Genomic DNA, 10,000 nt, shown 5'->3' with positions numbered 1-10,000 from the left:
GAACTCTTTCGTCCCAACTTTCGCTCACACTTTCTTCCTGTTTCTTGAGTAACGCTGCGAGAGACTGGCGTCCTGTCCAGCTAGGGAGAACACATACACCATAGAAACCGGGAAACCGGATCCATGAGCCTGGCTAGGCTTTAAAAGGGTGCATGAATAAATAAATAAGTATTCGTATTAATACGTGTGTATTTGTATGTGTATTTTCAGAAGGGTATATGTTCGGTCAACCTACTGATGAAGGTAAAGTATTTATTTCTAAACCTTTTTTTATTCATTTTCTAAATTTGAAAGTTTCCTCCTCCTCGTCTTCATTACTTTTAATCTGCAGGTTTGTTACAATCACTTCTCGAGACACACCCAGCGTCCTAGGGCGAGTAAAGGATAAGAGATGTTGCTGTATCACTGCAAGCTCGGGGAGGAGAAGTGGCAGGAACAGTAGCGAAATATCTTCATGTAATACAGCGCAGATATTTAAACTGTTAGTGTTTTTCTAAGGGTTGTCAGCACAATCTTTTGGATTTCTCTGAGACATGGTTCTCCTGGAACGCTGTCGAGATGTTTCTGACATTAATTTTCCTAATATATCATACAACAACAAGAACAGTTCTTGCTTTAATATGTCACATCTTTTGCATTTCAATTTTCAGGTACTTATATTTACTTAATTTGTCAAATTCCTTTACAGATATATATATCAGTGGGAACACTTAAATCTATTAGTCGACAAGTCTTTTCTTCTCTGTCTTTAATAATTATGTCTTGTCGATTATTATTATTATCATCATCATCATTATTATTATTATTATCATTATTCTTCTTCTTCTTATTATTATTACCATTATTATTATTATTATTACCATTATTATTATTATTATTATTGTACTCATTATTACATTATGAAGAAATCCCTATGCTTCTGTCGTAGACAAGTAACGTTATTACTATTATATTATTTTCTGATTATTCCCCAATTTTATTATTTCCGAATTGTGTGAAATGTGTGCCAGGAAATACGAAACGCAAATGACACGCCATGGGAATGAATGCGGTAATAAAGTTAAAGCCCGGCTGTTTGCTATTAACTGAAATCGGAAATTAGAACTATCGTAAAATATCCGATTTAAATATCTCCATCGCTAGTGGAATCTTGTATTCTTTGGCTTTGTGTCTTTAGGAGATTATTCTATTTTTCCTTTGATCGAGTCTTTTGCGGACTTGCTTTGATGACAGTTAACCTTTAATTTTACTTCTTCTGTGGTTCAACTCACCATAATCGATGCAACTAAACAAATCAATGCTACTGAATCATTGAATCTATCTATCTATCTATCTACATATATAGACAAACATATATTCATATATGTTTATATATACATGTGTATATATATATATGTGTTTATATATATATGAATTTATATATATTATATATATGTTTATATATATATATATGAATTTATATATATTATATATATGTTTATATATATATATGAATTTATATATATTATATATATGTTTATATATATATATGAATTTATATATATTATATATATGTTTATATATATATATGAATTTATATATATTATATATATGTTTATATATATATATGAATTTATATATATTATATATATGTTTATATATATATATGAATTTATATATATTATATATATGTTTATATATATATATGAATTTATATATATTATATATATGTTTATATATATATATGAATTTATATATATTATATATATGTTTATATATATATATGAATTTATATATATTATATATATGTTTATATATATATATGAATTTATATATATTATATATATGTTTATATATATATATGAATTTATATATATTATATATATGTTTATATATATATATGAATTTATATATATTATATATATGTTTATATATATATATGAATTTATATATATTATATATATGTTTATATATATATATGAATTTATATATATTATATATATGTTTATATATATATATGAATTTATATATATTATATATATGTTTATATATATATATGAATTTATATATATTATATATATGTTTATATATATATATGAATTTATATATATTATATATATGTTTATATATATATATTATATATATGTTTATATATATATATGTATTTATATATATATATGTATATATATATATATTATATATATGTTTATATATATATATGTATTTATATATATTATATATATGTATATATATATATATTATATATATGTTTATATATATATATATATATTATATATGTTTATATATATATATATATATTATATATATGTTTATATATATATATTATATATATGTTTATATATATATATTATATATATGTTTATATATATATATTATATATATGTTTATATATATATATATATATTATATATATGTTTATATATATATATTATATATATGTTTATATATATATATATATTATATATATGTTTATATATATATATATATTATATATATGTTTATATATATATATATATTATATATATGTTTATATATATATATTATATATATGTTTATATATATATATATTATATATATGTTTATATATATATATATTATATATATGTTTATATATATATATATATTATATATATGTTTATATATATATATATTATATATATGTTTATATATATATATATTATATATATGTTTATATATATATATATTATATATATGTTTATATATATATATATGTATTTATATATATATATTATATATGTATATATATATATATGTATTTATATATATATATTATATATGTATATATATATATATATATATTATATATATGTTTATATGTATATATATATATATATATATATATTATATATATGTTTATATATATATATATATATATTATATATATGTTTATATATATATATATGTATTTATATATATATATTATATATTTATATATATATATTATATATGTATATATATATATATATATACTATATTATATTATACACAGATATACACACATAGATGAATAGATATAGATATATGCACTGAAATACATATATATATATAAATATTCACATATATATAAATACACATATTGGAAAATGCTTTCAAACATATACACGCACGCATAACGCAATAAGTAAAGTAGATTAAATTTACGAAATTATATTATATTATATTATGTTCTGTTATATATTATATTAAATTATATAAGTATATCATGTGTTAAGGCTACATTTTATGGCTAATTCTGGAAAGTAGTCAACTCTAAATATGGGTATGATTAAAATGTCTTCATGTAGCCGAGTTTGGGTAAGTTTCTTGTACAAAGACTTCAGGTTGACCAACAACTTACAACGAGCTGATGAAAAGTTCCTGGCTTTAATGTTATCGTGAAAGGACCTAATGGAGGCCCAATTTTCCGAGTTCTTTTACAGGGCTTAGAAAAACTGAAGGACCACTGCAATAAGTGTGTAAATCTGCGAGCGGTATAGGTTGAATAAAGTCATAATTAAATGATCCTTCTTGCATTTTCTTTTACACAAATCTAGGAAATTTTCAGCACCCCGTCATATGAGTGGAGTTTGATTAAAATTAATAAATGTGCAGAAACCCGATGTGCACAAATGCACGCTCGGGCACACGCACAGTCGCCTATCTATCTATCTATTGTTATGTATACCTATAATATAATGAAGGGTGAGAACTTACCCTATATTTTCCGAAGGTGGCGAGATAAACGTTTGTCGACGACCGTTTGGCAGAAGTGAAAGAACGTTGGAATGGATAACCAAATATATATGCAGGAAGTTAGCATAGTACGAGACAGGTAACCACGTTCACTTCCTGCTAACGAGCAAGGCAGGTAATCTCGTACTTCCTGTTAAAAAGGGGAGTGGAGAAGCCAACGGGAGCTTGGCGTGAATAGAACCAGAACGATAGCCGGAGCTGCATATGTTCACTACCTACCCTGAAACCGGACGTAATCTCCATAAATGAACATTTACTTCCCTGTTTGAACACTTATTTGTTGCGATCAGAAGTTTACCCCTTTTTCTTACATTATTAATTTGTCTGATCGTAACACTATGTGCATGTATACATATGTAATATCTATAAAGGGTAAAGACTCACTTTGGTCATGAATGACTCTAAGATTGCACGGAGAAAGTTACTCTCTGTCCGGGCAAATGTATTTATGAAGGACCAGCAGTTGCCCATGCATGCCAGTCTCCCCTCTCCACGCCAGCGATCTCATCTAAGGGAAAGGCAAATGCTGACACAGCTTGGCACTAGTCACGTCACAACTCATTTCTACAACTGAGTGAACTTGAACAACGTGAAATAAAGTGTTTTCCTCAAGAACGCAACACACAGCCCGGTCCAAGAATCGAACTCGCTAATACATAATACATAATACACCAGTGGGTGTGTATGGATGCAAATTTTTGTATGCCTGTATGCGCGCGTGACTGTGCGACAACGCGACTTATAACTATGTTTTTAATTACATCCATTTCAAAAGTCTTTGTAATAGTTAATGTTGTGACTTCCACGTATATTCTATAAGTTAGTATGTGGTGTTCTACAGATAGAAATCCATCAGATGACTGAAATATTTACTGGGGTTGATTTAATCAACTAAACACCTCCAAGACAGCGCCTAAACATAGTCGCAGACCAATCACTGAAAATAGTATAAGTTCAAAGCATGCTTGTATGTTATTGTTCTTATTTTACGTCCATTGCCTGGAAATCCTTTGTCACACACATGAGACCTGTTCAGCGACTCTCCATCACAGGTGTCTCAAGTAAAGGACTCACTGATTTTCATCATAGTGATGAAGGCAAGAGGACTGAAAAGTCGCTCTCACCCTTTCCCTTGTTAAAGTTAATAAATCTGTATTAAAGTATATGGAAGTAGTTCTTCAGTTAAACGCTAAACTATTTTTATAAGAACATAAAAGTAAACATTAAAAAAACATATATATATATATGCATATACGTATGTATATTCACAAGCACATGAATGCATATATATATATATATATATATGGACAACTGAAGAAGGGAAATATTCTTTATGTTGCATGTCTCGTTTCCCTGTTTTTTTTCGTTGTTCGAAAAAAAGTTCGTTTTCTGTCTTCTTTATGTTTTCGCTTCTCATTGTGTTTAACGTTTTTTGTGATGTCCTATGCCCATATATGCATGTATGTATACATATAGATGTAGCTATGTACATATATGTAAGAATATATGCATATATCTATTATTTATGTTATTGTATGATCGATCGCCACGCACTCGTCTCCAAGTATATATATATATATATATATATATATATATATATATATATATATATGTGTGTGTGTGTCTGTCTGTCTGTCTGTGTTTTAATTTCTTTAGAGCTTTGAAATTTTAGGTCAGAATTTAGATTTTGCACTCTCTTATGATTTATTACTGAAGAGGTTGTCTCCAATATGGTGCAAGTTCCTATTGCCACAAGCAATCTATTTACTGAAACCCAATTTATGGCTTGGGAATTGTCTATACATTACATCAAATAATTTTTCACGTAAAACATCAAATAAAATCGGATAGTTTCGCAGAGCTGGGAGTCTAATTAATCACTTAAGGAGGAATTTCGTATTACGGAATCAAACTCTGGCTTGTAATCAATCATAATTCGCAACAAGGACTCCGAGGATAGATTTCGTTTTCTATAAATGTTATTGTCTAGTTATTGATTGAATGCTGTCGATGGGTGAAGTTTTGTTATTTATTGTTGGTATTCGTTTCTATCGTAACAATGGAGATGTTATTGGTTATACTTGTGTTTTTCTTGTTTCTTTTGCTTTAGAGGCTGTGTCCAGAGGAAGGAACAGTGCCCATTGCTTTTGGTGACCCTCCGAAAGTTGTATAATGGAAGCCAGTATTGTAAACCTGCACCTGCAGGATAAAATATGAGAAGGAAGTTAAGTACAGAAAGACAAAGACCAGTAGAAGAAAGATTGAAAGTCGCTGTTTGGGTTAGGGTTAGTTGTTAACATGGGACCTGGAGGTTTGTGCACATCATGGATGAAGAGAGGAGGAGAAAAGAGTCAGCTGGGAATCCTTGCGGGAAAGTTCTATCCTATCAGGCAGCATCAAGAAGGAGAGGCCATTATATTGACGGTAGAAAGGGCAGGAAGTGTAGACCGCGAGCCTGTGTTACAGTGGTTAGAACGTATCTTTGAGTGATTCTATATCAGTCAGACAGGAAGGAAGCCTTTTACTGGATGCCGTCTTGACTATTTATGCGTGCAGCCGCAAAAGCATCATTGTATGGAATATTGATAGGGGCCAAATTAGAAGCTGAAGTTTTTACTGGGTTACAAATCTCTTGCATCGTCTCTAATTTTTCGTTCTCTGCGAACCTGACTGTGATTGAACTTAGAATATAGGCATATTATTTTGAAGCTGTAAACATTTTTCTTGGGAACGAAAACAATCCATAGCTTTCTCTCACGAACGAATATTGATAAAACGTAACATTCTTTTGCTTAGGGCGAATGATGACGTGCAGGGGGTGATAAGTCCGCCAGCGAAACTTCGCTATATTCTCAAAACGCAAGATGTAAGACAATTCTGTTAACATTATTTAAGCATGACTAACATAAAACGTAGCATGGAAAAGTAACATAGTCAGCTTATGCAATAGGAGCCGAAACTAGGAAAGAAAAAGGGCGTGTATGGTTATACAAAATCTGTATGTGATAGGGAAATTTGGCTATCAGATCTGAATTCAGCATCACCGATTTAATAGGAAACAATGATTCCCATGCCTGCCATTGAAGTAAAATGCTGCAATATGTTACCTACTTATATTGACCTCTGAATCTAAATGTAATTCATTTAATCTGGTACATTACTGTGTCGGCAGCCATCTCTTCTAATCTATCATTTGTGACAAGTACAGCTATTTGTTGAGACATGTATATCCAACACTTTAAGAACAGTATAGAAAGGTGAAACTTTCATGCCTTTCCAAATCACATGAACAATTTTTTTTTAGTGTAATCGTTGCGCATCCAGAGTGTGATAGACACAAGATCGCACACTGTGAGAAGGCTGGTTTTTCATACATGTCAATTAGGATGCCTTTACGAAACGTATCTACTTGCTAAACATAGCAGCGATTTCTATTCATAGTCTTTAGGAACGTGTTGAATATGAAGTTATAACAATAGAATGAAAAAAAACAAGGTTTCAAATTCAAAGCATTACACACAAAATATTGAACAGTGATACAAACACAAGACTTCAACAGCCATAGGAGAGGAGTGTAGTTAATTGTATCAACCGCAGTAATTTTGGCTAGTGCTTTACTTTACGGTGGAACGGTAAAAAGCAAAATTGGCTACGATAATGTTAGAACTGGAATCGTTAAAGGGAAGCAATTTCGGGGAAGGCAGATTAGTCAATCACATCGACCACAGTGCAGGGCTCAACCGGTAATTATCGTATCGATTCCAGAAGACGAAAGGCGACATCGGCGGAATTTGAACTCAGATCGGTAACCTGAACGAAATGCATGTTGCCCGGCGTGCTAAAATTTTGCCAGCTCGACGCCCTCATTAAACGTAACATTAATTCCTATTACTTCTGATAGGATAATAACATTTTACCAGTTTGTGTATGCATACATACATCATACATATATACATACATGCATATATATATATATATATATATATATATATAAATAAATACACACACACTCACACACATATGGAAAGAAGAGGTGTATTTCCACGCACAAAAAAATATAGGAGAATTTGTTAAAACGTTTTGCTATTTTAAAATTTTGTAAAAGATTTATTCATATACCAAACTAGTTTAGATAATTTTTTGCTTATCAATAGTACAAATATAAAAATAAAGGGTTTAGGAGAGTTTAAAGTTAAAAGATAAGGATCTTTTTTAAAACGGGGGTCACATTTTTCATTAACGAAACACTTTGAAACTTGGAACACTGGTAGAATGTATCATATAAAACATCTTTTTCTCTTAGTCTTCTTTAAAAAAAAAGAAATCCATAAGTTATTCCATGTTAAAGTTGTCGTATTTCTGTAATTTCAACCAATCACTGACGTCCATTCAGCCAATATACATTAAGTGCCGACTACATAAACAAACGATTCTGAAACAATTAACCCTAACCGTAGGGTTAGGGTTAAAGCAGATTTAAAATGAAAAAAGCAAATAAAACGAAGGTATGGAGATTAAATACGCTTTACATCGCTTAATCAGCAAAAGGAGTAAATATAAACAACTGAATACTTGTCAGTGATTGGTTGAAATTATCGAAATAAGACAATTTTTTACATGAAATAAATTCGAATACAAAAATATTTTTCTGTTCTATAACACAAAATAGATAAGTATACGAAGTTTGAAAGTCTTTCCGTACCAAAAACACTACGTAAAACATTAATGAAAAATGTGGCCCCCGTTTTAAAATAGATCCAAAGATAAAAATTGGACAAACATGTTTTAACCCCAAAACCCCAAATCCTCTCTCTCTCTTTCACACACACACACATCTCCCCCCCCCCCCCCCCACGTGTACATACATTCATACATGAACACATTTATATAGCTTTAGTAGAACAGGATAAAGAGAACTCAATACATGTGTACAAACACTTTCGGTCGTTGAGTTACTTTGTAACTTCTACGGTCTAAAACAAAAATTATATTAATACATACCTATTTAGAAAATAAACACCTCTCAGAAGGGGTTTTATCCTAATAGTGCATAAGGCCATCTGATTTAAATAAATCCAACTCGTAGTTACTTTAACATATATTCCAGCGGTCAATAAAGTAAATATTAGTTAAAATAATCGATTAGGCACCGCCCATATAAAATCATGGTCGTGGGCATTGCAATTGCTTCTTTCCTTTATTTGAACATGACTCAGTCTATAATGTCAGCTCTATACGTTATGAATTCAAAATCCGTTGTGATATATTTTGACTTGAATAACTCTAGGCCTAGTGATATAAAAAGTGGTCGCTTATTGTTGAAGTCAACTAATTGTGTTACACTTACCTACAAAATTTGCGGCATTTTTTAAATGATAGGCGAGCTGGCATAATCGTTAACAGGCGAAATGCTTAGCGGTATTTCATCTGTTTTTATGTTCTGAGTTCAAATTCCGCCGAGGTCGACTTTGCCTTTCATCCTTTCGGGGTCGATAAATTACGCACTGGGGTCGATCTAATCGACTTAATCCCTTTGTCTGTCCTTGTTTATTCCCTCTATGTTTAGTCCCTTGTGGGCAATAAAGAAATAAGAAACCTTTAATTACGAACGCTATGAGCTAACAGATTTGTTCGAGCATCAGAAGAAAATACTTTGCAACATTTGTTCCGACAATTTACGCTCTGAGTTCAAATCTCGTCGACACCAAAATAACCGTTCAAACTTTTGGTGGTGATAATATAAAGTAATAGCCAAGTACTGGCATCGAGAAATCCACTACTCTGTGAATTTACTGGTTTTGTGCCTAAATGAGAAACAAATATTTTGGTAAGGCATCGCAGAATTGGCAGAATGCTGAACTCTAAAGTATTTAGATTTATCCCGTAATGGTTCCAGTCAAATACTATCTGGAATTAGTCTCTGCTTTTATTTTTACTCTCCCGGGTTGACCAAATTATCAGTGAAATATTGTGGATCGATTTAATCGACTATGCTTTCCCTCTCTCCAAAATCTGCGGTCTTGCATTGGTAGAGAATAGTGTTTCATAACGATAGTGTTTATTTTATAAACAAGCGACGTTAACGATGCAATTCACGGGACAGCAAACGTATTATGTAAACACTAGAGATTACCAACAATGGTGCATAATTGAGAAATACTGGCTTCGAATCTCTCCATCTCTAGAGAGTTTTGTAGGAGAGTTAACTTTACATTCGCTAATGGGTTTTAACTTACAATATTCATAA

General features: G+C 30.3%; 1 long non-coding RNA gene across 1 annotated transcript in view; it reads right to left on the bottom strand.

Annotated features, from left to right (window-relative positions):
* Positions 1 to 5,356: 5,356 nt before the first annotated feature.
* LOC149132407 (uncharacterized) overlaps positions 5,357 to 10,000 on the bottom strand; it is a 27,108-nt gene continuing 22,464 nt past the window's right edge. Inside the window, exon 4 of the long non-coding RNA XR_016244410.1 lies at positions 5,357 to 5,952. This is a non-coding gene — a long non-coding RNA (uncharacterized LOC149132407). The remainder of the gene's footprint in view (positions 5,953 to 10,000) is intronic.

This window comes from Octopus bimaculoides, chromosome 15 (assembly GCF_046866305.1).
Source record: "Octopus bimaculoides isolate indiv1 chromosome 15, ASM4686630v1, whole genome shotgun sequence".
In the NCBI taxonomy this organism is placed as follows: Eukaryota; Metazoa; Mollusca; class Cephalopoda; order Octopoda; family Octopodidae; genus Octopus; species Octopus bimaculoides.
The sequence above is the reverse complement of the archived record's forward strand: the minus strand, read 5'-3'. Positions and strand labels throughout refer to the sequence as shown.